We start from the raw sequence: 27,796 nt of genomic DNA on the forward strand, positions 1-27,796 counted from the left end.
AGAAAGAAAGAAAGAAAGAAAGAAAGAAAGAAAGAAAGAAAGAAAGAGAAAGAGGCTGTGTTTTCAGTTCAATAGTTTTCTTAACCTGCTTTCTTCCCACCAAAATTTAGGAGTCTAATTATTTTCTCCATGCTATTCAGACCAAATTGATATACTCCTATAAACTGCATGAGTGTATTATGTATCCACCTGTAACCCATTCCACCCGTCAAAGGACATATCCACAAATCTCTCTGAGATAAGTTTTTCTCTACTTTGGGCATTTTATAAGGCTGCAGTTGGAAAGTGCCCAGAAGGTTCCTAGAAGGCCTTTCATTTAACAAATAAGACCTGTGGGGCCTATCTTGAGATCCATAGAAGGCCTTTGTCTATCTGAAAGGGTCTTTGAAGCATCAGCTTGAATCTTTCTAAGGTTTTAAAAAGGTTTTTGTAGTTACCACTTTGGCTCCATCTTCACACTGAGATGACAGTTTGACAGTGAGTTGCATTTAATTTTTTCCTTGAGACTTTCACTCTTTGGGGAACCCTTTTCTGGTTGAAAAAAACTGTGCTGGGCCCTTAACATTTCATCCAAATTCTACTCAAAAACTAAAGTTATATCTTTCATTCTTCTATCCCTTTCTTTAAGCAAAGATAAGCAAAATGGAAGAAGGCAAGTGACAACTTTAATATTCAGCCCAGAAATCTCTTTACTAGATCACTGAGGTCCTTTGGAAGATTTCCTGTTTTTCATATTACTGCAGGCAACACTGTTGCCAAAATTCCACAACTATATAATAAGAGCCCTCTTTTCTCTACCTTCCTATACATGTTTCTCACTTTATCACAAACTCTCACCAATAGAGTCCCTTCAGGTCCTTGACTGCCACCCTAACCCATAACAAGTTTAGGTTTGGGATCAGAGATTTTAACAGAACTTGGCTAGATGATCTTTTTGTTCCATGCATCATTGACAGAGGTTACTTGGTAGCATTCAACGAAACTCATGTATTTCGTTCCTTGATGCGGATTTTACTGGAAGGCTGGTATCAGTTGAAACTGTTGACCAGAGTGTCTATATGTTTAGTTTCCACCATGGTAACCTCAGGGTAGTTGGGCTACTAAAATTGCATCTTAGAGTAATAAGCACAATTGCTCCAAGTGAACAAGATGCAAGTTCTATGGTCACATATTACCTACAATTGGAAGGAAAGCTTCCTTTCTGTCATAATCTATTTGCCATAGCAGATAAAACCTGCCCAGAATAGAGGGGAGATAACATAGATCTTAGCTGGGCTGGGTGGGGTATCGAAGAATTTGAAGGTTTAAAAATCGCCTCTTCCATCAACAATATCAATGGATACATAAACTGTACTATGTTCACACAGAGATGTGGTCATACAACAGTGAAAGTAAATAAACTACAGCTAAAGATATCATCATGGATGAATCGGATAACATAGTATAACATAATGTTGATTGATAGACACACACCATAGAAGATTACATGTCATATGATTCTGTTCAGATGAGTGTAAAAAGCAAGAAAACTAAACCATATATCATTTAATTACATACAAATTGAAATAAAGTTTGGGACAGTGATTACCTCTAGAGGCAAGAGAAGAAATGCAATGGTAAAACACACACAGGTACTTCTAAGTCCTGGTAGCTAACTCTTTCAGCTAGCTGTTGGGAACACTAATTTTTGTGTTCTTTTAACTGATCATAGAAGTTTAGACTCTTCAGAAGGTATGCTATGTTTCAAATATTTTTTTAAAAAAAGAAATGATGGGGAGATGAAAAAATGAAGAGCTCTAATGAAAACTCCTGAGAAATGTAACCTGAAAGAAGGAAGAGAGAAAAAGTAGTGTTGCTTGGAGAGGTAAAGAGTGACTGGAGATTCTCATGTTTCTTAGCTGGGAAATAATATAGAGAGGGAATGATCTGGGGGGAGATAGAAAGAAAAGATGTAAGAAGAGAGGAATTGCCAAAAGAAGTATCTTTGTAGTGATAAATGGGGATAGAAATCACAGAACAAGGAGAGGGTCTAGTATCTGATATGAGAGACACACCCCACAGCATGCTGTTTGAAAAGGAAGGTGGATTCAGATGCAGGTAGATATCTAATGACAATATGAAGGCAATATGGATAACTGCTTCTTTAAAAATAGGCATATTATGCTAAAATATTCATTTAAACTTAATCAGGGTGCCATGTATGGATCCTCAAATAAAAACATAATTGCAAAAAAACCTGGACAATAACATGCCACCTAGACATTCTTCCCTCTTCCTGTAGGAAAATCTAGATGGGAATATAATTATCAGTCAAAACAACACTTGTTGCTCCCCAGAAATTGGAACATGAGAATTTGAGTGGGTAATTTTAATTGTTGATGACATTAGGCTAAAATATCCATCCAATTATTTCCATATTTAGTGATCATTCTGCCAAAGGGACTGGATGGCTTCATTCAACTGAATATTGCTGAATGAACACTGCCCAAATCTATGAATCTCATTGACATAAGTTTTAGGAAAAAATGCGTTTCTAACTCTACCTCAGAATATAACTATCTGAATTTGATTTAGAATATCCGCTACCTGTACAGTCTAGTAAAGATCTTAAAAGATGGTTGTGACTTGAAAGAGATAATATTATTCTCAGTACACTTATACTGACACACTCATAACTCATGCTAAAATACCCTGAGTCATATATATGAATACAGAAAGAGCTCACTAATGCAACCATCTCCTCTCGTAATGCCTCTCACTTCATTCCTCAGTTTGTGTATTTTATACTCTCCATTTTCATCAAATGGAAGTGAACTAGATTAAACAGATTTATCAGTCTAACGGATACCGACTAGTAGTCAATGGCCATGCTTTTTATTTTCTAGCTTACATTTAAAATGCAACTGGTGTAAATTACTGGATAAACATATAAAAAGTGCTCTATAGTTGCGTTATGGCTTTAAAAGCTTTTTGAAAATAAATATTAATATTGGGTAAGCACCTCCACACTGTTTTAAGTACAATTTATATTTAGCAACTTTAGGGAATCAATTCATAGAAATGGCAGCGCAGCAAGTAAAGTGGAAAACTAAATAAATTATACGCAAATGGTGGGAAGCCACTGAAGAAGTGAACTAGCATTGCCGGGCAGATTTAGTGCTTTCTTTATTGGGGTGTATAAATTGTACCTCTAATAGGTTGACTGTACACCAGAATCACTTCAGGCCGTCTGTGTTCTGGAGCTAGGAAAGTTGTTTAAGATGTAAGGTGCACAAAGAACATCTAAAGTCAAGGAGATTTTCAAGTAAATTGATCAAATAGGTAGTTTTCCCAGCCTATGAGTCTAGGTGCTGGCGACTAGATGGTTATAGGTGTAAATCAAAACGCGTACAAGCTAGATGTCCACCGCTGCAGGTACTCACACAGTATTTCCATCAAGTCTCATTTCACCCTTCCTCTGAATGAAATGATTGATTGATTGTTCACAGCTTGCATGATTCTGTGCTACCCTAGATCCATCTCCACTCTCCACGCTCCACACTGAGTCTGCATCATTGACTTTCTGCCAGCCATTTGGCTGCCAGGGCAGAGTGACATTTAATGATCTTTCAACATGGCAATGTCACATTCATCACTCCTTATCACTTGTGACAGACCTAAATTCAAATGCAAACATGAAATGGAGACCGACTTCAATCCAAACTCATATACTTTTGAATTGACATCTATCAACAAAGATTGACAAGATACATGGGAGAGAGAATAACCTGTTGCTTGTACAATAATTAAAAATACTAGTTCTAAAACTGTCCTGAGAAATCAAGGACATTTTAATTTCATGAGGCAATAGTTCTTATAAAAAGCTTTGAGGTGGAAATTGTATTATCTCAGCTGTCATATCAGCTAACATCAAATATCTACACACACTTGGAAAAGATAATTTACTTCTAAGGCAATAGTCTGCTTTAAAAAACAAATATCATAATACCCATGCATGCTCTTTATAGAGTTCTTAAAGGGAGAGGAGCCTCCAAAGTTATAACAATCATTTAGAAGAAAATAAAAATCAGTATAATTATACAAAATTTCTCTAAGCATCTACTTCCTCTGAGCTGTCTTACCCTGCTCTAGGCCTATTATATTCTACATTAACATTTTTCTTCCAAGTCAAATACCTCCCTGATACTTGCACTTTCCTAATATCACTACATAAAACTGTATTTCACTAAAGTTTGGGGGTACTGGAATATTGGTATTTCATTTCAATACTGTTTAACAATTGTTAGAATATACAAAGAAAGATAAGAAATGTATACAAGGAATTCAAGGTTTGGAGTCCCTCAGCCATTCTTACTAGCTTAAACTCCAAGTAAACTTCACTTCCTTTCTAGAAACTAAGAGATCCTTTGTTTAAAAAAACAAACAAACAAACAAAAACTTTAATTAGGAAAATTATGCTAATTATAACCACTTTATTTTCACTTTTCAGTTAAATAAAAAAAAAAAGTCCTTCAAAATGAAATGTTGACATTAATCTAAACTTCCTAAAGTCAGAGACTGTCTTACCCTTTATACTTTTATATCCACAGAGCCTGATGTCTAATAATTATAGAACTAAATTGCATAGAGGCATCATATTAATTTCACAATGAAGGACAGCAAGTTTTCTTATACGTCACAATATCAGGAAAACCCCTAGCTATTATACATATGAAAGCATTTCTCTAAAATAAATGCTTCTTTGATCTATTCTCCCTTTACTTTAGAACTAAGGCAATTTCCACATTCTGCCCTACATTTTGGTAACTGGACTACCTATCTGCTCTTTTGTTCTAGATGTCTAATGCTTTAAGAATAGAGAACTCTGCCTATCACAAAAGTTATATTGTAAGCGCTCAGTAAACATTTCTTGAGAGTAATTGATGTCTTAAAAGCATCAGCCTCAAGAAACGCACAGGGCTTCCCTGGTGGCGCAGTGGTTGAGAGTCCGTCTGCCGATGCAGGGAACGCGGGTTCGTGCCCCAGTCCGGGAGGATCCCACATGCCATGGGTCGGTTGGGCCCGTGAGCCACGGCCGCTGAGCCCGCATGTTCCGAGCCTGTGCCCCGCAACGGGAAGGACCACGGCAGTGAGAGGCCCACGTACCGCAAAAAAAAAAGAAAAAGAAACGCACAGAATTTTCATGGCGTTAAACTTCCTGCCGTGCATTCTGGTGGGGCTCCTTGTACTATTAGGGCACCTATCAGTCTGTTAGTATTGCCTGTTAGCAATTCAAAGCTGTCTCCTTTTCCAAAAAATTGCCTTAAGCCAAAGGGAACCACCTCACTCAGAGGGCCTTCCCCACTCCAGTCCCCACCTGGGGGAGACCTTGCTGTAAGATGGCAGGCAGCTTCTTGCTTCAAGGTGCACTGACTATGGAGCAAGTCCCTTTGTCCTGAGAGCAATCCTCCAATAAACCACTTAAACAGGAATTCCCATCTTTTGCTGTGTTTCTAGGGAAAATGATCTAAGGCACTTGGTGCTGTGAATGGCCCTAGAAAGCAGACTCGGAGCATGAGGTTCTGGATTTGCATCACATGTCAGCTGATTGTAAGAAGTACCCCATTCCTGTGGTAGGTGAAGTAATAAAAGTTCCTGGCAACCATAACAGTGTGGTCCCAAAGACTTTTACTTGTTTGAATTGGGATGGGATACAGGCACCCTCTCAGGAATTTGAAAGGTATGGAAGTAATAACAACTATAGAACTGGATGGCTATTTCTCAGCATGACCAATTCATTTAAAACTGGAAAAATAAGCCTAGATAATTAATCAGTAATTTAAAGCCAAGTGTGAGAGAGAGACTTCACGGTACTTAAATAGATCCTCATGTCTTACAGCCCCTAATCAGACACAGCTGAGTACCAGGTGTAACAATTCTGAGAGTGGCAGACATTCAGGAAAGTCTCACATTAAAGTCACTTGACAGGGAAGAACTGGGGCCCTTTGATTTGGTATGAGAATAACTTGATAGATGCATTTGAGAACATTGAATCCTCAGTTTCTCCTGTACCGACTGAATCTTCAAATATGACCCACCCTCCCTTGTTTGAAGAGAGAGACCCTCTTGCTGGAAGAAAAGGCAGAACACTCAAATTCGGCAGATATCTTACAAGATAAATGCTTTCCCACTACAGGGATTGTCCCCCCTGCCCCACGGTATAATAATTAGGCTCGGGCTTCCCTGGTGGCGCAGTGGTTGAGAGTCCTCCTGCCGATGCAGGGGACACGGGTTCGTGCCCCGGTCCGGGAAGATCCCACATGCCGCGGAGCGGCTGGGCCCGTGAGCCATGGCCGCCGAGCCTGCGCGTCCGGAGCCTGTGCTCCGCAACGGGAGAGACCACAACAGTGAGAGTCTCGCGTACCGCAAAAAAAAAAAATAATAATTAGGCTCAAATCTCAGCCCAAGAATGGATCCTGTATGCTAGAACAAGAAAGGTGGAATGGAAAGTTGGATAGAAATGATTGTAAACACTATACAAGATCCAAAACACTGGCAAAGACCCTGGTGACAGCTCTATTATGCTTTTCTGATGGCTCTTGGAAGCTTGGATAAAGTGACAAAAGTAATGAATAGTTCACAAGTAATAAACAGTTCACATTAAACAGAGTAGAGGTGCCAGAACTATCATAACAAACTGTGGCAAAATGGATCAGAGGTCTCAAATAGATGTGTCAATCAGGAGTATGATCAGCAGGTACCGATGACTCAGTACCTGGCATCTCCAGGAACTAAAGTGATGGACAGCCAAAATAGTATTTCTTAGTATATAATCAGAAGAGATTAAGAATGGAGGTGCTGGGACTTCCTTGGTGGTCCAGTGCTTGAGAATCCATCTTACAATGTGGGGGATGCCAGTTCGATCCCTGGTAGGGGAACTAAGATCCCACATGCCACAGGGCAATTAAGCCCATGTGCCACAACTACAGAGCCCATGTGCCGCAACTACAGAGCTCACGTGCTCTGGAGCCCATGAGCCACAACTAGAGAGAAGCCCGCACACCGCAATGAACAGTCTGTGCACCAAAAGGAAAGATCCCTGCGTGCCATAACTAAGACCCAATGCAGCCAAAAATATATGTAAATAAATAAATAATTTTTTAAAAAATGGAGGTGCTGAAGCCAACACGTTGCGCATTTTTTCATACCTACGTCAGTTCTATCTGATGGGGAGGACCAGTCCCCGTTGGAAGGAACTTGCAAGACCAGAAAAAGAGTAAATCGCTGTGATCTTCCCAGTCTTCCAAGAAACCTATGGCCATTTCCCAAGGCAATCATACACTGGAGAAAGTGGACTTCCAAGTTTTTTTTGAGAGCTCTTGGATACACGGCACACACGGGAATTAGATAATAACTGGAGTTTTAACCCAGATCCGTGTCAAAATGCGTCCATGGTGTACATGGATTTGCCTTCTACTCATTTCTTCAGGTTCCACATGTATAATTTCAATGGACATGCTTGGTTGTCAGCAACATACCTTCAACGGGACAAGCGCTACTATAGTAGGAAAATTCATGTGGAAGCCTCTGAAACTGCCCCTTCCATGTGTCCAGGTAATAAATAAAAAGCAATGTTGTATCTCAAAGGAATGACACATGTTGGTGTCACACTTAAAGATTTAAAGGATGTATTTAGTATATATCTGGCTCTTGCAAAACTGGATAGTTCATGCCACATAATAGGGGACTACTGCACATTATACCAAGCAGTAGCTAAGGTGTACATAGTACCTTGTGTGACTCTTGATAGAGCTATCTTTAAACAATGAAAGCAAAATTAAGATGTTTAAAAAACAAAAGCTAGAAGAATTCATCACCAGTAGACTCACACTCCAAGAAAAATGAAAGAAAGTGCTTTAGGCAGTAAGAAAATAATATCAGATGGAAATAGGGTATGAAAATCATCAGAAATAGTAACTTGGATAAATATATGAGATATTTTTCTTTGTTTACGTCTCTTTAAAATATAATTTATTGTTTTAAAAAACTGTAATAACACTGATTATTTTGAGTAGGTAGAGTTGCTACTGGACAAAGAGGAATATGTTTGACACTTCAGTGACCGCTTGGGTATCTCTTGGTACACAATATCTACTTATAGATTTTAACTGTGATTTACGGCAACAATGACCAGTGTCTGTGCTTAGTTTTTCAATAGTAGCAACATATAAGGACTGATACCTAATTTAATACCTCTAAACCAGCTACAAAGAGGCCCATTCAACTGGCATTGAAAATTCCCAAAGGGCTTCCCTGGTGGCTCAGTGGTTAAGAATTTGCCTGCCAATGCAGGGGACACGGGTTCGAACCCTGGTCTGGAAAGCTGCCACATGCCGTGGAGAACAAAGCCCGTGCACCACAACTACTGAGCCTGCACTCTAGAGACGGTGAGCCACAACTACTGAGCCCACACGCCACAACTACTGAAGCCTGTGTGCCTAGAGCCCATGTTCCGCAACAAGAGAAGCCACCGCAATGAGAAGCCCACGCACCGCAACGAAGAGTAGTCCCCGCTCTCCGCAACTAGAGAAAAGCCCGCGCGCAGCAATTAAGACTCAACGCAGCCAAAAATGAAATACATAAAGTAAATAAATTAATTTAAAAAAATAATAATCCCCAAACCAGAATACTTACGTATCAGTCTAAGTAAGTAGAGTTAGCTCTTAGAATCACGGAAATTATCAGAATTACTTGAGTATAAAACTTACATGTGAACAGAAATACATAACTGGTTTTATTTCTGTATAAAAATTTAAGAACTCTTTCTTGAATTCATTGTTAAGAGATATCTATCAAAAATTTTACCTAGTTAATTATATTGTTGCTATAATTTTGTATGAAAATGTGATGGTGGTAATAGTTTCTGAATAAGTTAATGTATCATTAATGAATATTATACTTTGATACTAGTAAATAGTCTCAAGGAATCAGTACACATCTCTGTAAAGCTGCTCTTAGGGCACACATCCTAAAGTTTTCTGAAGCAGTGTCTTGTTTTGCAATAAAAACATCTAACTTAGCGTATGAACCCAATGATATAGATTTGCCCAAGGATTCTTGCTGTGAAAAGTAATTGAAAATATTGTCAATTCTCTCAGTTTCACAAGACATGTAATTTCAAACCAACCTCCAGTATTTTCACAGTTGCTGATTCATTCTTTATTCCATTCATTTAATGTGAGAATTTGACAAATACAGTTTTTTTCCCTATACCAATTCACTATTTATTTGAATCAGCCACTTCATTCGATTCGTATACATGCAAAAGAAAAATATTAATTTGTATGTTATCACATGCTAAAATACCACTGAGTAGAAAATAGTAGAATTAATATGAAGATATTTTTATACATTATAAATATTTCAAGAATTGAATCAACTGAGTTCAAATACTGGCTCCACCACTCACTGTAGGCCAAAGTACAAATTATTTGAATCGATTTCGTGCTCATCAAGACACGCTTGGCTTTTCTGAAACCTAACAATTATGGTTTTATAAAAAGCTTTATAAGCCCCCCAAAAATCTAGCAACTTTTACCTTCCTACTTTATCATATATGGACAGTACATGTAAAATATATATCAGCTTTTACCTAGTCAATTGAATTACTTTGGATTAGCAAGGATGGAATTTTGTTATAATATTATTTGCCCTAAGCACCATTTGACTCTGTCTGGCTCAGTCGTGATTACAGTTAATTTAAGAATTTTCACCAGCATTCCTTATTTAAAATTAAAAGTATATATTCTGAAATACTTCTACTTTTGCTTGGTTTGGGGACAAAAGTGTAGAAAATATACTGATGTTTAAATAAACAATCCTATCCATAAGAAGCCCTATCCATAAGAATTATATATGATAAGACAGTTATATGAAAAGTAATGGAAACTTGTGTAAAAGAGCAAATTCTGCTTGGAAGATTCATGACATAATTTAGAAAGGAGGTATTAATTAGTCTGGCCTTGTTTGCATTTATCCCCAGAGCTAGAATAATGTCATTACATGCTTAATCTGTAGAGTGGATAATTTTCCTTGTTCTTAGTTATGTCTTACCTGATTTACTACAATAGTTTTTTTTTATCTTATTCTCCTTTATTACATAGTCCTTAGAAGAACTGTATTATTTTTTCCAAGCCTAAATGAGGTTATATCATCCCTCTAATTATACATCGATGGCTTCTGATTAAATTTGGACAGAACTACAAACACTTTTTCTTGACCCACAAGGCTTTTCATGATCTGGAACTCTCCTACCCAGTTCTCCAATCTCAACTTGTGCTATTATCTATAACGCTCCATTATACCCCAACCATTCTGGACTTCTCTGAGCTACTTGAACACACAGTATCAAGTCTTTGATATTTTCTTTCCTTTTTCCCTGACCTAATTTTCTTCCAAATGTTTGTATGGCTGACTCCTTCCCAACATTGGAGGCATTATCAACTGTCACCTGATCACCTAATTTAAAATGCCTCTTCTGCTGCCTCTGGTCACTCTCTCTTATCCTACTTTATAACACTTATAACTAATTGAAACAATGTTATTTATTTATTTATGTTATTTCTTATAGATACTGCTTTATGTTTTGTTTTCTACCATCTCTTTAGCACTTAGAACTATGGATGGCCTGTAATAGGAACTCAATAAATATTTTTGAATGGCTATGTCCATCTTTGAAGTATGAATAGTTATTGAGAAGAATAATCATGTAGGTGCATGAAATATATGAGAAATGCACGTATTCATAATAATAAATGACTTATTTTGGTCAATAAATCACACACTGAAATTTAGAGGGTTGTAGGGATTTTTAAAAGCTAATTACATGACAAGGGTTAAGAAGAAAAGATAACAAGAAAGATTTAGGACCCTCCAGAAGAAGTACTTGGGTCTTTTCTAAGACTGGCTCTTTTCAACTGGCTCTCAGTCTCTGTACCCATCATTCTGAATTTGAAGGTGGGACTTCCTCTGCTATTCTGATTAACTCTGATTAAGCCTTTGGCAGGCACTGTGTACCTGGGTCTCCGATCTGTGGCTTTACAGGTTCTCCTGTCTCTTGCCCCCAGATAGAAATGATTTTATCTTGTTCCCTTCTTCTATCCACAGTTTCCAGCAGTCCTAAGTTTTCTTGTTCTTTCCTCTAAATAATAAGGCTTTCGTTCCATGGGGTGGATAGGGCTGATGGGAATGAGTAGAGTTTCACTGGTGGCTACTCTTCCTTCTCTCAGTAGATTTGTCTCCAATCTTCCCTGTAAATGCCTGGTTGGTTTAGAGAAGAAAAGACTGCAAGAGTGGGCAAACCTTCTTCTGCTGGAGGCCCCCAGAACTTCACCTTCTCACACCACCCATGCTTGATCATTAGCAATGCACTAAAAATATTTAACTGCATCTTCTTTCTGGCTTAGAGGATGTCCGGTATTGTCCGCCCAGGTACACAAGAGTTCAGGTCTTTTTTTTTCCTTTTTTGTCCCTGTAGGAACCTATCTCTCCCCAGATACTGGATTGTTTGCCCTGAATCTTCAGTTGTCTGATTGTTTCAAAAAAAGTCACTAGTTTGCAATTTGTCCAGTGTTTCGCCTTTCTTTTATTTCTTATTTTATTCTTATTTCTTTTTATTGTTTCTTTTTGTTTTATTTAGTGATGCTCTTTCCAGATTTAGATTTCCAAGATGAAACTTGATGTCTCAAGTAACATTTAGCCTTTTACACGAATCGTTGCAAATTTCTTATTGTTAATTCTTCAAAAAACAAAGAGTGACAATATTAGAATATATTATAGTTTAAGATCTGAAGCTTTGTTCCAATGGTAGTTCTTTATTTCCAGATATGCTCAATAAAAGTGAGTGTTTATTGTAGATGTCATGTGTAGTCTACCCAGATGGTAAACTACGGAAAGCACTTCGTAAGTTATATTGATATATTTCCTACACTGAGCAGAATAATTTTCCCAGCAATGCTAATACGTGAAATATCCAAATATCATTTCTATTTGTACATATATAATTTATATTTGAGTGCACTCCAACATATGTTTAGTAAAAGAAGGAGTTATTTAACTCAAGACAAAGAAAAAACACAACAACAAAATTTATTGACAGTACTTAAACCCACTCAATAATGAGAACAGAATATTACTTTCTAAAAGTTACCAAAGAGAAGAAGGGAGAGAGATACAGATGGGCAGAACACTATAATTAACCTGCATCGAGGCTCTGTGTTAACGGCTCTCTCCTCCTCACTAGGGAAGTAGGGAGACACTTCAGCATTTGGTTAAGAGAGACTTTCCTGTCCACCTTCTAAAATTCTCCCCTAGATTGCTGGTTAGATGTTCTCTAGTTCTCTTCTGCAACCCCATGCAATTCTGCCCAGGGAAGGTTTCTCTCCTCTAATGGCATGTGATATTGCACTCAGGTGCATCTGTAACTCGTTACCACTCATGCAAATCCATGTATATCATGTATATATACAGGTATTTGTGTAATTGTACATGTGTAGATATAAATAACCAATAAATATTGCATATATGAATAATTGTAGTGTAACCAAGTATAGATATACTACAATTCCTTTTTGTTTCAGTTTCCTGGTTTCAGAATGGAAATTATCATGCTCCGGTTTTATGGCAAGCATAAACTAAGGATGGAGTGATACAGGGTAGCAATGTATAAATTCTATCATATTTTTTAAAACTTCATTTCAGAGAATTTCTAACACATACAAAAGTGATATAATAGTGTGTTGAACCCTTACAGACCCATCACCTAGATTCAACAATTGTTTAAGTCATGGCCAAACTTATTTCATATCTGTCGCTATTCACTTCTGCCCTCACTGAATACTATGAGACAAGTCTCAGAAATCATATCATCCGAGCTTCCCTGGTGGCGCAGTGGTTGAGAGTCCGCCTGGCGATGCAGGGGACACGCGTTTGTGCCCCGGTCCGGGAAGATCCCACATGCTGCAGAGCGGCTGGGCCCGTGAGCCATGGCCGCTGAGCCTGCGCATCCGGAGCCTGTGCTCTGCAACGGGAGAGGCCGCAACAGTGAGAGGCCCGCGTACCGCAAAAAAAAGAAAAAAAAAAATCATATCATCCATAAAAATTGCAGGTATAAATCTGAAAAGAAAATGACTCTTTTTTTTAATTAATACCATTATCACAGCATGGTGTTTTAAACAATTATTGCATCTCAGAAAATGAAAGCGAAATTTCTAGACAGCAAAATGTGTCATTTAAAATTAGCAAATATCATGAAAATTGTTGAAAATATTTGCTTTGAAGTGATATAGATATTAATAATCTATGACTATTGGAATTAAACACATTTAAGAAGGTTAAAGGATTTACAAGTTTAAAAGAAATGAAATTTTCCTAAAAAAATGTATTAAGTGTTTCCTTTATACTTTGAGGTACTACTCTATGCTTTGTGGACATGTTAGGTATTAAAAGAGAAAATTTTTTAAATAGAATAAAAATATAAATTATAAATGCTTGTTTCATTTAGTTTTTTAAAAATTACTGTAACACATTTTAAATATACAGTTCAGAAGACTATTTATGGCATAAATGAATAACCTGTTAAATGAAACTTAAAATACTCAAAAAGAGGATGGATTATATAGAAGGAATGAAGAAAAATGTGTTATATTTTTAAATGTCTGATCATCAAATCAATATTCTGCCATGGTTTTCCCAGGTTTCCGTGTGTGTGTGTGTGTGTGTGTGTGTGTGTGTGTGTTTCCAAAAACATGTGAAAGCTAATTGTTGGATGCCATAGTCTAATACTATCAATTTTCACTAAAAAAAAATTCGATACAATAAAATATGTATCTTGTTTTTACTATATGAAACATAGTTAAACTTTGCAGGAGACGAAAACCAAAATGATACATTTTCCAACATAAACACTCTTGCAGGACTGTACAATCAAGAAATACCTAAAGATACTTCAATGTCTGTACTTTATGTAATACAGACTTTTATTTTTACTTACTAATTCTGAAGTAAGTTCTTTACTTCTATAATTAGAAAGCCAAGACTCTATAAAACTAAGCTAGCAATAATAAAGTTGTCATAAGTCTCTCCAAATTTATATTCACACTTTACATGTTAACTTTTATTTAATTCTGCTTTGTGCCTAGTTAAGTTCTAGTTATGAAGAAAAAGCCATTAAAATTGAAATATTTTCAAAAGGCAAAAAGGCCAAAACCACTTTTTTAAAACTTAAGTCAATGCAACTCTAAGAGGATCAAACATAATCCACTTTAAAACACAGAAAATTCTTCCTAAAACTGAGGTTTAGTTTTAATTCCTATGATATTTAAACATGTGTATTCAATAAAATTATTAACTAGAAAGACTAAGAATGGGCTTTTATTAGACCAGGAGAAGCCTAAGCAATTGAGTTTAAAGGTACATAGTTAAAATCTGAGAACAAGCCCAAAGATGTGTGAGGAAGCAACAACAATTCTTGTGATGTTAAATTCAAGTTTCCAAATCAAATGTTCACAATTTAAATTTTTAAATAATTTCTTCACCTCCACCAGAAATCAGAACAAAGGCTAAAGAAGAGTATTTAGAAATTTAAAAAAAAATTTATGTTCTTGTTTATATTATTCCAACAATTATATGTAATGTCAGCATGTGTTTTATGATGGATCTGGGAAAACCATACAAGATAACTGATTTGAAGATTTTATTGCCAGCATAAGGACATGTGATATTATGTACAATGTTGGTATTGGAGAGCAACTAGAACTTTCTCCATAATGTGAGAGGAACAAATCTGAGGAACACAGAAACCTTCTGAAACTAAGAGGTATTACTAGATTCCATTTTGCACTTTTGCTTTGAACTAAAATTTGTACATTTTGGAACTTGACATCACATACCCAATTACCTGTTTTCTAATTTTCTCTCCTATCTCTTGTCATCAGTTCTCTTGGTCATCTATCCATCTACATCATATCTATTATTTATGTATTTTTTAAACATCTTAGTGTCTATTAATATAATGTCCTGATTATTTTCTTTATATCCATTTCATAATGTCTGTCTTAGATTATAAGAAATTCTCTGATAAGAATAAATGCATGTAAATTTCTTTTTCCAGTACACTTTAAATACCACAAAGTTTAGCTGTGTTTTTTGAAGATGATGCCACATAACTAAATGGTAGAAATAGAACCAGTTGACATACATGATTATGTAGGTTTGGTGAATATATGAGTAAGATGTGTGTGTCTACTGGATGCCTCTACACAAATGTTTGTTGAATCATATTGGAATAATAATTTACAAGGTCACTTTCATTTTTTACTTTAAGAATGTTGATAAATATTTGTTTTTGATTTGGTTCTAGAAATAAATTAAGTTCCTTGGGTCTTGCCTTATTTATTTTCCATTAATTTTTTCATGTGAGTGTAAGTCATTAAATCAAAATCATTGCAAAGGCAAATGAATATTATGACTAAACAGGATTATCATGTCTTGCATTTCAATCCCTCTCTAGGTAAGGATAGTTTATATTTTCTATTTCTATTCAAACAGTTGTCTAAACCCTTAACTCATTAAATGTTGAATATTTTGAAATTTTACACATTTATTCCTTTATAAGGATTACTAAATAATAAAGCATTAGCTTACAGAATAAAATTCACTGAGGCATATCTTTTTTCAAAATTAGAAGAATTCATATTGAAGTATTTCTTGATGAATATGTGATCATTTGTGATATTTTACTAAGTATTGAGTTTATTTTGACAATTTTTTTAGTAAAAAATAAGCAAAGATAGTAGACAAATTCAGGTAGTACAAGGCTGTGGGGAAATAAAAAACAAGATAAAACACATGATTTGGGTCTTCACACATCAGATAAGTGATACAGTACATACTCTAAGACATGTGGCCCTCAGGTGGCCTAGGCTGCCATCAGTGTTTAAAGACAGGATGTGGTAACATATCAGACCCACCCTCTCCAGTTACTTTGTGTCAGCTTATTGAAAGATAAAGTGACGAAAGCTGCCAGTAAAGGGGTCTGCCATTGGTGTACCATCTTCACCTCTTGCTGGGCCATGGCAGCCAGCCAAGTAAATGGGAGAAAGCAGTACATACTTTGAGTCGAGCCAGAATACTTTGAAAAATCAGAGGCATAGTTTAATATTTCCCCTTCTGAACAACGCAAATTTGTATTTACATACATGAAAATTTTGACGTAGTTTGTGCGGTTCACATTTTGGGACTCTGATGAAAGTATACACTCTCTGCCAGTGGGAGGGGTGGGGAGTGATAGAAAATGTGATAGAAAACCTTTCTTTAAGAAGTCATCTTTCTTTTCTAGAACATCAGCCACTGTCATTCCAGGAATCATATGTTTCCTGAAAAGGCCTAAATGCCATTTGTCTTCTGTGCCAGCCAAGTAATATTCTTCATGAGAGGGTTCTTGAGGTTCATAAAAGAGTGTTAGTAATTGGGAGAGGCCTCAACTAGGAGGAATAGGCAGGTCACAAAGCAGAGACAACTGAACTGAAATAACCAGTAAATTCTGAGGGATTCCAGTTTCTGCAAGTTTTGATGAAGGTTTTGATTCAAGAAAGAACATAATGTAACTTACTTCTTTGAGAATTAAGGTCTTGCGTGCCTTTTATTTTTTTCAATCTATCAGTTCAATTTTTGTTTGCTTGCTTGTTTGTATGATGCTTATACGAACTAGTTTTGTTTAGATTCTTCTGTATATCTTTTTAAAGACATTTAAGTTCAGATTTTTAATCAAAGTCAAGTCACAAAAAATAATATACAATTTCAGATAGATATTAAATAGATATTAAGACTGCTTCTGGGAAATTCCCTGGCAGTCCGGTGGCCAGGACTCCGTGATTTTACTGCTGGGGGCCAGGGCTCAATCCCTTGTGGGGCAACCAAGACCCAGTGATGTTGATAATTCAGCTGTATTCCTTCCTTCAAAAAATCCAGCTTTTTTCATTTGATCTTCATTTGCCATATCATAAGATTTTACACAAACTTTTATACATGTTTCTGTCTTGTTAAAAGAAAACTCATAAGGAGATGATGTTATTCGTTCTCCGAGTAGTACTTGTCCAGGATTTTCAGAAGGGCTTTTCTTTCCGGAGTCTTGACAGAAGTCAAAGGCATTATATTCATAAGATAGCACAGACTCCACTGAGTCCAATCTATTTACCAATAGTGCTGCTGACGATAGGTGCCAGGTGTTTTTTTCAGTGTTTTTCGTATGTTGTCTCGTTTTATTCTCACAAGTCTGAGAGGTAAATAATATTATCTTGCTGTTTGTGGAGAGGGCCCAGGGGAAACCAAAGTGAATTAACTAGAATTAAGGAGGTGAAAGTGTGAGACCACAGGAGTGAGGGGTGACAAAAACATGGTGGGAATATATCTGAGAAAGACCTAGTGAGTGTTTCAGTCTCGAAAGGCAGATTGTATAATGGGGACAATAAGGAGGGGAAAGAGGGGGAACAGATTCTTCTTTATATCTTTTTTTTTTTTTTTTTTTTTTTTTTTGCGGTACGCGGGCCTCTCACTGCTGTGGCCTCTCCCGTTGCGGAGCACAGGCTCCGGACCCGCAGGCCCAGCGGCCATGGCTCACGGGCCCAGCCGCTCCGCGGCATGTGGGATCTTCCCGGCCCGGGGCACGAACCCGCGTCCCCTGCATCGGCAGGCGGACTCTCAACCACTGCGCCACCAGGAAAGCCCTCTTCTTTATATCTTAACATAATTCCTCTGCATACTTGAAGGGTTCTCAGGTTTCTGCTCTATTTAAATATTCTTGAGAAATAACTTCGGTTATCTCTAAGATTTCCACTTAGAGATAAATGGTTCAATCAGTGACAGCTTGTATTACACTGACCCCTCTCCCAAGGCTATGCAATCATAGAAACTCAACCCACAACAGTTCACAGAAAATTTCTCCTCCTACATATTCACTATATATTTCTTTTTCTATTATTACTTTTAGTAAATACCTTATTCCAGCAGCTAGTGAAAAAATAAGCATAACTTAAATCATTCATTCCTTAAGGTATTTTCAGTATGACAAAGTTAGGAATATAGTTAAGGAAAAAACAAATGAGAATTTAATATATTGCCTTAAGAAATGGACACATCATGAACTCTTCAGATCATATACAAAAATTAAATAAGCAATTTACATTATGAAATAACTTGATAAATAAACAGCACAGGCCATCATTTCTCCATGGCCTTTTTTGAGGACCACTATTATCGTCAGATAATCTTCAGAAAACTGGTATATTATATTGCCAAACAATATGGGGAAGCCCTGTATATTGTACCTTCTTGGGGGTTGATTTATCATATAATCATGTGAAATATTACTAAGAAAATTTTCAGTACAGAGACCCATTAACTTTACCTTGCACAGCACTTACCAAAGTTATTTGTTCATTGGCTATTTTTTTCTTTAAAATTTTTTGACATCCCATGAAATACATCTCTTGAGAATAAACTTTGAGACATAATATCATTGACTAAATTTACATATGAATCAAATGGGGAAGTATATATATATATATATATATATATATATATATATATCTTATCCCTGATTATTCCTCTTTTTTTAGGATCATGTTTTAGGTTCATGGATGCAGCATCTTATCTCCCAAAGTATGTTACTTACAATTATTTTGGATATTTCCTTCCAGATCTTGCATTGTTTCTTTCTTATGAGTTTTGTGCCTTTGTGATTTTTTTGTCCTTTTCTTTCATTGCAGAATTTTTTTCTCAGATATTCAGTGCTCCATGAATATCTATTCTTATTTAAGAGAACAGCATGACAATTTGATCAGATGTTTTGTGTGTGTAAACAAGGCTGGAACCTTGGCTGTGTTATTAGGCAGTAAAGAAGAGTCTTTTCAAGAGTCATTCTGTTTTTCCAGAGACACATCCTCCAGTCTCTGCCTGAGAGGACAGGACAGCCATTAGATTGCTTGCCAGCATGGAAGGAGCAAGTGGGAAAAAGCACATGAGACTTGTCCACTCCTGTGTATGAAAATTCAACTGATCCTCTGCACATAGCCCTGTACCTCAACCCTTCTTTCTACCATGTCTGATAATTATTCCAAGGCCTCTCTTTTTAAGTTTCTCTTGAGAATAAATCTTGTAGTTTATAGTTACAGTTTCATGCTGGGTGGAAAGTCAGGGTGAGCAAAAGTTTATTGACTTCACATAATGTTGGGAGAGGAAACTGGAAAGAGGAGCCCAATGGTTCAGTCAAAAAAGTTTGGTTTATTTCCTATTAGCCCTCTCATTTTTTTTTTTTAGTGTAACATTTTATCAATTAAAAACAAAAGCAGTAATGAATGAGCAACTATACATGCTGATTGAAAAACCCAAAATATCACAAGATCTTGAATATTTTAAAAAATATTATTAGCTCATTAGACTAAAATGATTAATTGAATATTTTTCAGCATCATCTATTTCAATCATCAAGTTCTTAAATGATAAAGCATTCATTGATTTTAGTTATCTTTGTTATCCTATATACATCACTCTAAACATTTCATTACAAGGAAAAAATGAGTCTGGGGCCACCTTAGGTACATGTGGACCACCAATGATATCAAACATTCTTTTACTCTTCTATAATCCGAGTATTATTTTCTTCCATGCAAAAGAATTTTCACATGAAGCTTTTATCATTTTTTTCCATTTTGTCCTACTTTTAACAAAGTAACTTTGGAGATAAAAGCTCTCTTTTTCTTGAAAACCTGCTGTAAGAGAAGATCCAATAGAATATTCATTTTTTGAAATGATCCCATAATTGTTTGAAGTCTCTTTCCTGACTATTCTGTTTGGGACTCCAGCTATATAAGAGCACACCGAAGACATTAGTTTTGATGTTTTCTTTCAAATGAAGAAGAATCCTTTCACTCAATTCTCATTAAAAAACCATAATATTACAACATAATACCTGTAATAAAAATAGCTATTCATAAAACTCTTATCTATTCACAGTCACAAATGTTTTAACACTGTAAATGGCTATACTCTGCCCATGCTCTGTATCAGTGGGCTACACCAGGTGTCATTTGATGTGTAGTTAACCATGCTCCTGACAGAATTGGCTGGTATTAGAAAATCCAAGCAGATTCCCAGACCACATCATGTTGGCAAGAGTGATCCAACCTTCTTTTATATTAGGTGTTTTTCAGCAGCTTATGTTCAGCACTGTTTCCTTACTTGTAGGGTCACTCAGTCAACATGTAAGATGTTTTGAGGAAAGATCAGGATAGTATGAAAGATCAAGCGCAGACAAACAAGTGAAGATGATTGATTTTAATACGTTTTGTCTCATTCTCTGAGAATTAGACAGAAGATATGGACATAAATAATTGAATGGGTTTAAAGCAATGAACAAAGTACATTTATTTTTAAAGGTAGACTATTTCTTAAAAATAAGAATATCAAAATATGTAGCACTGATACAAAAACATGAAAATATGTTGAAAGAATGATGTGGCCAGACATTTTTTTCACGTGTAGGATACATGTAAAAACTCTTCTGCAGTTTATAATTATAATACTATTTTTAAAGTCTGTTGCTGTTGAATTTTTGACTCTTAGAAATATTTTCCTTAACTGAAATAATAACCAATCTGTCTCAGCAAGAGTGAGAATAGCAATGTCTTACAATTCTGGAACTATAAATTTTGCCTATTTACCTCAAGAATTTTATCTTATGTTTTCCAAATAACTTTTTTTTTTTTTTTTTTTTTTTTTTTTGCGGTACGCAGGCCTCTCACTGTTGTGGCCTCTCCCGTTGCGGAGCACAGGCTCCGGACACGCAGGCCCAGCGGCCATGGCTCACGGGCCCAGCCGCTCTGCGGCATGTGGGATCTTCCCGGACTGGGGCACGAACCCATGTCCCCTGCATCGGCAGGCGGACTCTCAACCACTGTGCCACCAGGGAAGCCCTCCAAATAACTTTTAAGTGAAGCTAAGAAAAATTTCTGAAAAGAAACTAAGTAGGCTCTTGGATTCAATATCTATTTAAATCAGTTCCTGATTCTAGAGCATTTTATATGCTCAGTCCATGTAGATATATCTTCACAAATGTTTGTTTTCCCAAAGTCTCAACACTTAAAGAATAGCTTCATAGATAAGAGATACAGTACTTATTGTTTATTAAATGAATAAATAAATGAAGAAAATTTTGTAAACAGACCCAAATAATTTTTTTCTTTCTTCTTCAGGCTCAGAGGGCAAGGCTTTGAAGCACATGCCACAGTTAGATAATTAGATAGCACAATTAGAATTTTTTACCCAGAAAAACAAAAGAAACTAGTTAAGAGTGATGATATGGCAGTCAATAGAATTATCTATAAGTCTGTATACCTGATTGTCAAAGGGGGTATTTCAGAAAGAGATATATTGTAAGATTTAACATACACAAGTTTTGGGTGTTCCCTGGAGGTCCAGCAGTTAGGACTCGGTGCTTTCACTGCCATGGCCACCAGGTTCAATCCCTGGCTGGGGAACTAAGATCCCACAAGCCATGCGGCAAGGCCAAAAAAAAAAAAAAAAAAGAAAACATAAGCAAGTTCCTTTTTCTCTATACCAGTAAATCATACATACCATCCAGTGCCCTGCAATGACTAGAAAGAAATTACTAGGATTCTTAAATCTAATGTCTATTAGAGGGAAATTTTGAGGAATTTGCAAGAAATGTCTTTTGCTAAACTTTTCTTAGAATTAAACAAGAATGACTGGCAAAGAGTTTAGATGCTGATATGAAACAAAATTATATGCCAATACAACTGATGAACTGATGGACAACAGAAATGTTTTGTTTTTTTTTTTGCCGCGCTGTGCGGCTTGTGGGATCTTAATCCCCAACCAGGGATTGAACCCGGGTCCACGGCAGTGAAAGCACAGAATCCTAACCACTGGACCACCAGGGAATTCCCCAAAATGTTTTCTAAAATGCATTATTATATGTTCCTACACACTTTTATGAGTTATGTTAGTAACTGCTTTTTTAATGAGTTCTGCTTTTCCTGAGGCAGTGTGTATAATAAGCTCTTTGTGACTATGTGAGGCCACCCATTTTCAGAGTTGAGATCACTGAAGATATTCTGGAGGAATGGAAAGAAAGCTTCTAATATCATACTTACCAGAGCACCATTGTAACCGCTCCACCAATTCCTTGGTAGGAAGTTGTAGTTGGTTGAATTGTATCCTACCCAGATTCATATCTACCCAGACCCTCAGAATGTGACCTTATTTAAAATAGGGTGTGTGCAGATTAATTAGTTAAGTTAGAATGAGGTCACACCGGATTAGAGTGGAGCAATAAGTTCATTGTCCTTATAAGATGAGAAGATACATAGACCCACACAGGGAAGAAGGTCATGTGACAATAGAGACAGGGATTGGAGGGAATGGAGCTACCAGCCAAGGAACACCAAGGGTTTCCAGCAGCATCAGAAGCAAGGAGAGAGGCATGGCACTGTTTCTTCATTAGTCTCCAGAAGGAACCAACCCTGCTGCCACCTTGATTTCAAACTTCTGGCCTCCTGAACTGTGAGAGAAAAAATTTCTGTGGATTTAAGCCACTATGTTTGTTGTACTTGTTGCATCAGCCCTAGGAAACCTATATAGGACTATAGAGAGGACATTAATGAAGTAAGAGAGCAACAGAAATATTTTAATACGATCCCTTTTTTGACATATAAGGGAAATTGTTACATTTCTTATGCCAACCATTTGCTGTTAAATAATTGTGTCAAGTATTAGTATTAATGAACAATGGAGTGTGTCTATATGCAAGTACATAATACACTCCTATATACACATATAAGTAGTATCTTTTCTTAAATGAACACTTATTTCTAATTTACATGAGCACATTAGTCAAAAACAAGTCATGCTCATTGCGTTTTCTTATATTACCCTATTAGAAAAAGAGAAGGTGTGTGGACATTGGAGATCTTGATTTCTGGCACCAGAACTATTCCTTAGTGAGATCTTGGTAACTATGACTGTAACCCTTTTGTGTATGTTTCTCAATCTCTGAAACAAAACTCTTGGACAAAATGAGCTGCAGCATACTGTCTAATCCCCAATTACACAATTTCCATTCTAAACAAATATTAAAATTTTTATTTCTCTGAGAACTCTGCATAATATTTTATTATGTGATAATTTTAAAAGCTATAACCGTATTTCATTTCAATTTTCTAGAGGGAATAGAATAAGATTGCTTTTTTGAATATACACTTCAATTAGTTTTACAAATGCTTACTATTTCATATATATTAGGCTCACTGTTCCTTCTTGCACAAACGCTTGTAATATAATAGTGACTCCGTGCAGTGCCAAAGTATCAATAATGTTTAACCACTACAGAATATTTATGTAATCAATATTATAATAAAACTATATTTTTAATTTTTTTTTGCGGTACGCGGGCCTCTCACTGCCGCGGCCTCTCCCGCTGCGGAGCACAGGCTCCGGACGCGCAGGCTCAGCGACCATGGCTCACTGGCCCAGCCACTCCGCGGCACGTGGGATCCTCCCCGACCGGGGCACGAACTCGCCTCCCCTGCATCGGCAGGCGGACTCCCAACCACTGCGCCACCAGGGAAGCCCTAAAACAATATATTTTAAATGATGTTATACGTGATTACATAATATAGTAGTTATGTAATACGTAATGTATTTGTCAATGTCAAGTAGTTTCTTCAGCTCTATACTTCAGAAGCATTTCTGTTCTTCGTGTTTCAGTTACAAAATCTCTGTAGGTTTCACTGCTCTACAGATATTTTACTAAAGGACTTCATTAAAGGACAGTTGGTCAAGGTGACGGTAAATACCTTCTAACACACAACTGACTTGCAGTCCAGGTCATCAACTTCAGGAGGGACAAGTAAACAAAACACTATCCTTTACTGAGTCTAGGCTATGTGCAAGAAAACGCCACATGTGTAAACTTGACTGTCTTTGCAGAGCCTGGAAAGAGGTTGCATTCTTCCGTTCAAATTAGGGGAAAAGGAATTTGTAAGTAATTGGGCTCCTTTGTTGACACAAGGGACAGGAGGACAGAGAGAGAAGGCTGATATCGGCATATGTGAATGACAACAATGAGAAAAGCTCTGTTGAGTCACAGATTGTTATTAAAGCTGCCCATTGCGTTGTCAGTGATATATACATACTAGTGAAATTACCAACAGAGAAAAGCCTGTTTTGTTGCTTTAAAAAGAGGAGGAAATTATGAAATCAGTTAAATCATAACTACTGTGTTTAATGGCTACTTTATAAAAAAATATTTTATGATAAATCTCTGTGTCTGATAGCAAATATATCTATCTACTCCTACAATTCTTTCTTTTCAAAATAATTTACTCTTTCATTACAGAAATACCATACATAAGGAAATAGTTTAAGCAGCTGCCATTAGTAAAATGAGACTCAATATATAGTGAGAGTGCCTCACTAAAAACTTCCACTTATTTGTTTATGAGTATTACATTTAAATTTGGAATTGTTAAATGAAAAAAATGTAACATATGAGCAATATTCTGCCACTTATTACTATATAGGTGACTGTTAATATGTAAGATATTAAAAATGCTTGAGAAGCTTTTTTGCTGTTTACATTTTTACTATATTAAAAATGTATTCTTTTATGACTTTACTAATATGGGCTTTCTGGATTTTAGTATTTTAAATATCATAAATATGATGTAGGGAAATGCATTCAATGCAAAACCCTTCAATTATAAAGCATAATCCTCTTGCTTTGTGTGATTTTATTCTGGGTGTACATATACAGTTTAAATTTATACATGCATGCACATAATTTAAAACTGTTCTCCATTTTTAAGGGTAGATGATTCTCGAGCCCTTCAAGAAACAAATATGAATGTTCCTTTACCCAACCCACTGTTGCAAGATATCAAATCCTAGGAGAATTAAGGACAGCAAATTATGTATTAGCTTGTAGCTGTGGCATTTTAGAGCCAGCAAATTCAACTTGCAAATTGGAGCTCAGATGCTGGTTTAAATCAGCTGAAAATGAAATGGGAACATCTTATTGAAATGTTCATTTGGTATAGGTGAATATCTTTCCAAGAAGAATAATGTGAACTCAATTTATAGGGATGACTAAGATGATAAGTCAGGAGCAGTGTCTAGATAACAAGAACACATCCAAAAGGACAAAATATAGATTATAGAACATTGAAGTATCTAAGAGATTATGCTCTGATAGATTACCAAACATTCTAAAAGGTACTTGCTTTTTGTGTCCCCTCATCACTCGTGAATTAAGTGAGGGATGACTAAAGCTGAGATTCATATATTTACCTATTGGCAATGAAGCCTGACTTGCGTCAAATGCTCCTCCCTGCACTCACCTCGAGGCATTCGGATCTTTGTTTCTCATGACAATATAATGGCATGTTCTGTTTCAAAGATCTCCTATTTGTCAGAATTACCATGCAGCTCAGATTTTAAAGAATCTTATGTTAACATAGATGCACTCAGGCTTTAGAAGTCACAGCTTAGTCGAGGGTCCTGGGCCAGTGGTCCAAAGGAAGGAAGTCACAAGACATCTCTTAGAAGTTATCTCCATGGTTAAAAAAAAACTGATTCTGAGTCATATACTAAGTATGTTCATTTGTTCATCCGTATTTGTATGTATTGACTGAATCCCTTTTATGTGCAAGGCAAGGTTATGACAGGTAGACACTTGTCAGGCTCAGAAGTAGCAGTGAATTAGGTAGATATAAGACATAGCCATTTGGACCTTACTACTCCATGACATCTACCAGATTGTTGAGGCCACACAGAATATGTTCATGTATGCCAGGCTGCTTTTAATGAAGGAATGAATTGACCTTTACCACTGAGATTCTGACATCCAATCGACACAGTTCCCTAGAGTGTTTCTAGGGGAAATGAGCCCCAGTTGTCTGCACTGGAAACCAGTTCATTGATGCACTTTATTGACTTTTCCTCTTTCCTAGTGTCACTGTCCCTGTGCCCTCCCTGTAGCTTTCTGGATCAACTTCCCAATAAATTACCTGCTTGCTTTCTCAGAGCCCACTTCCCAGGATACACAGCTAAGACAAATACAGTATTCCATCAAGATTATATCTCAATGTATTAGTTTCTTCCCAGTCGAGTGACATTGATGACATTTTCACTGTTTTATTGCTTTGAACAGTGCTGCTGTGAGCATTCTTCTATATGTCTCCTGAAGTACAACATATGTATACAAATAAAGTTTTACAGAATATACACTCAGCTATTAGCAGTGGTTATTTCTCCTCTGTAGGATTAAAAAGCATTGAACTTTTGATGAAAACATTTCTTATTTTGAATTTTTTACAACGTACATGTATGTGTAATTAAGATTTCACATACGAATATATAGAGACATATGAAGATGTATATGAATGAATCAATATGAATGACTATTCATATACATGAATAAAGAAGAACATTAAATACAGAATTGAAAGCTATGTAAATTCCTGAATAGTAGGTTTCTTTTGTCAAACAACTGACAGTAAAGCATAGTGTTTACAGTGTGGACTCTAGGAAAAGATTACCTAGTTTCAAATCCTATCTTGGCCCCCTACTGACAGTAAGATCAAGAGCAACTCACTTATCACTGCCTCAGTTTCTCCATAGGTAACTCACAGGTTTACTATAGGGAATAAATTATATATTCATATCACTAAAAATTTTGTCCAGCCCTTAGTTAGCATTACATGAGTTTGTTATTAGTATCCGATGCAATTTAACTCAAATATATTGAAAACTTAATTGACAGTCATATAAATAAACAAGATATGGCTTGTTACTTTCAAGATGCTTAGTACTGAATAGGAAAGATAAGGCACAGACCCAAATTCCTTTAACGTACACAAGGACATATTTGATTAATGCAATGAAAGTGATATAAAGGAAAATGCTATAAGATACTTCGTAGAAAAATATCAATCAGTACCCATTGAAAAAGAATATTTTGAAGACAGATACATATCTAAATAAAATCCCTGCTAACTCATAAATTATTTAAGCCCGACCTTGTCTAAGCAGTAATTCGTGTACTTGAAGATTGTATCCTTGTCACTGCTAGGATACAGTCTTCAAAAGTAGTCTTAATTTTTAATATTTTTAAAATAAAGTTATATTTTTCTAGGTGGTGTGATAATGAATTATTTAAACATTTGCATATATTTTTTGTGTGTATAATGCCTGTATTGTATAACAGGATTACTCTTTTCAACTTAGGAAACAGTGTTATATAAATGTGAGCTGAAAAGGAAAAGCCTGTGCAATTTGTTAGTTTCTAACGCACATATTACAGTCTACTTTTTCGTTATATTCTAGAAGTACAGATTGAAAATCCACAGAATTTACTAAAACCCCCCAAAGTCTTCTCCTCCAGCACCATTCTCTCGAATGCATAATTGTATCATACCTTTGATTAACAAGCTTTATCCCTAACGGGGTATAGTGCCATTGTTCCTTTTAACACCTTAGCGTTAAAGCTAATGTTAGTTTATCACTTGTGACTTGACTAGAAATAAACTTGGAAAGTGCTATAGACTGAATGTGTCTCCTCGCAATTAATATGTTGAAACCTAACCCCTATGCAGTGGTACGTGGGGGTGGGGCCTTTGGGAGGTAATGGGGTCATGAGGACTCTGCCCCCATGAATGTGATTATTGTCCTTATAAGAGAGACC

This window comes from Monodon monoceros, unplaced genomic scaffold (genome assembly GCF_005190385.1).
Source record: "Monodon monoceros isolate NGI ecotype Baffin Bay Population unplaced genomic scaffold, NGI_Narwhal_1 Super_Scaffold_1, whole genome shotgun sequence".
NCBI lineage: Eukaryota > Metazoa > Chordata > Mammalia > Artiodactyla > Monodontidae > Monodon > Monodon monoceros.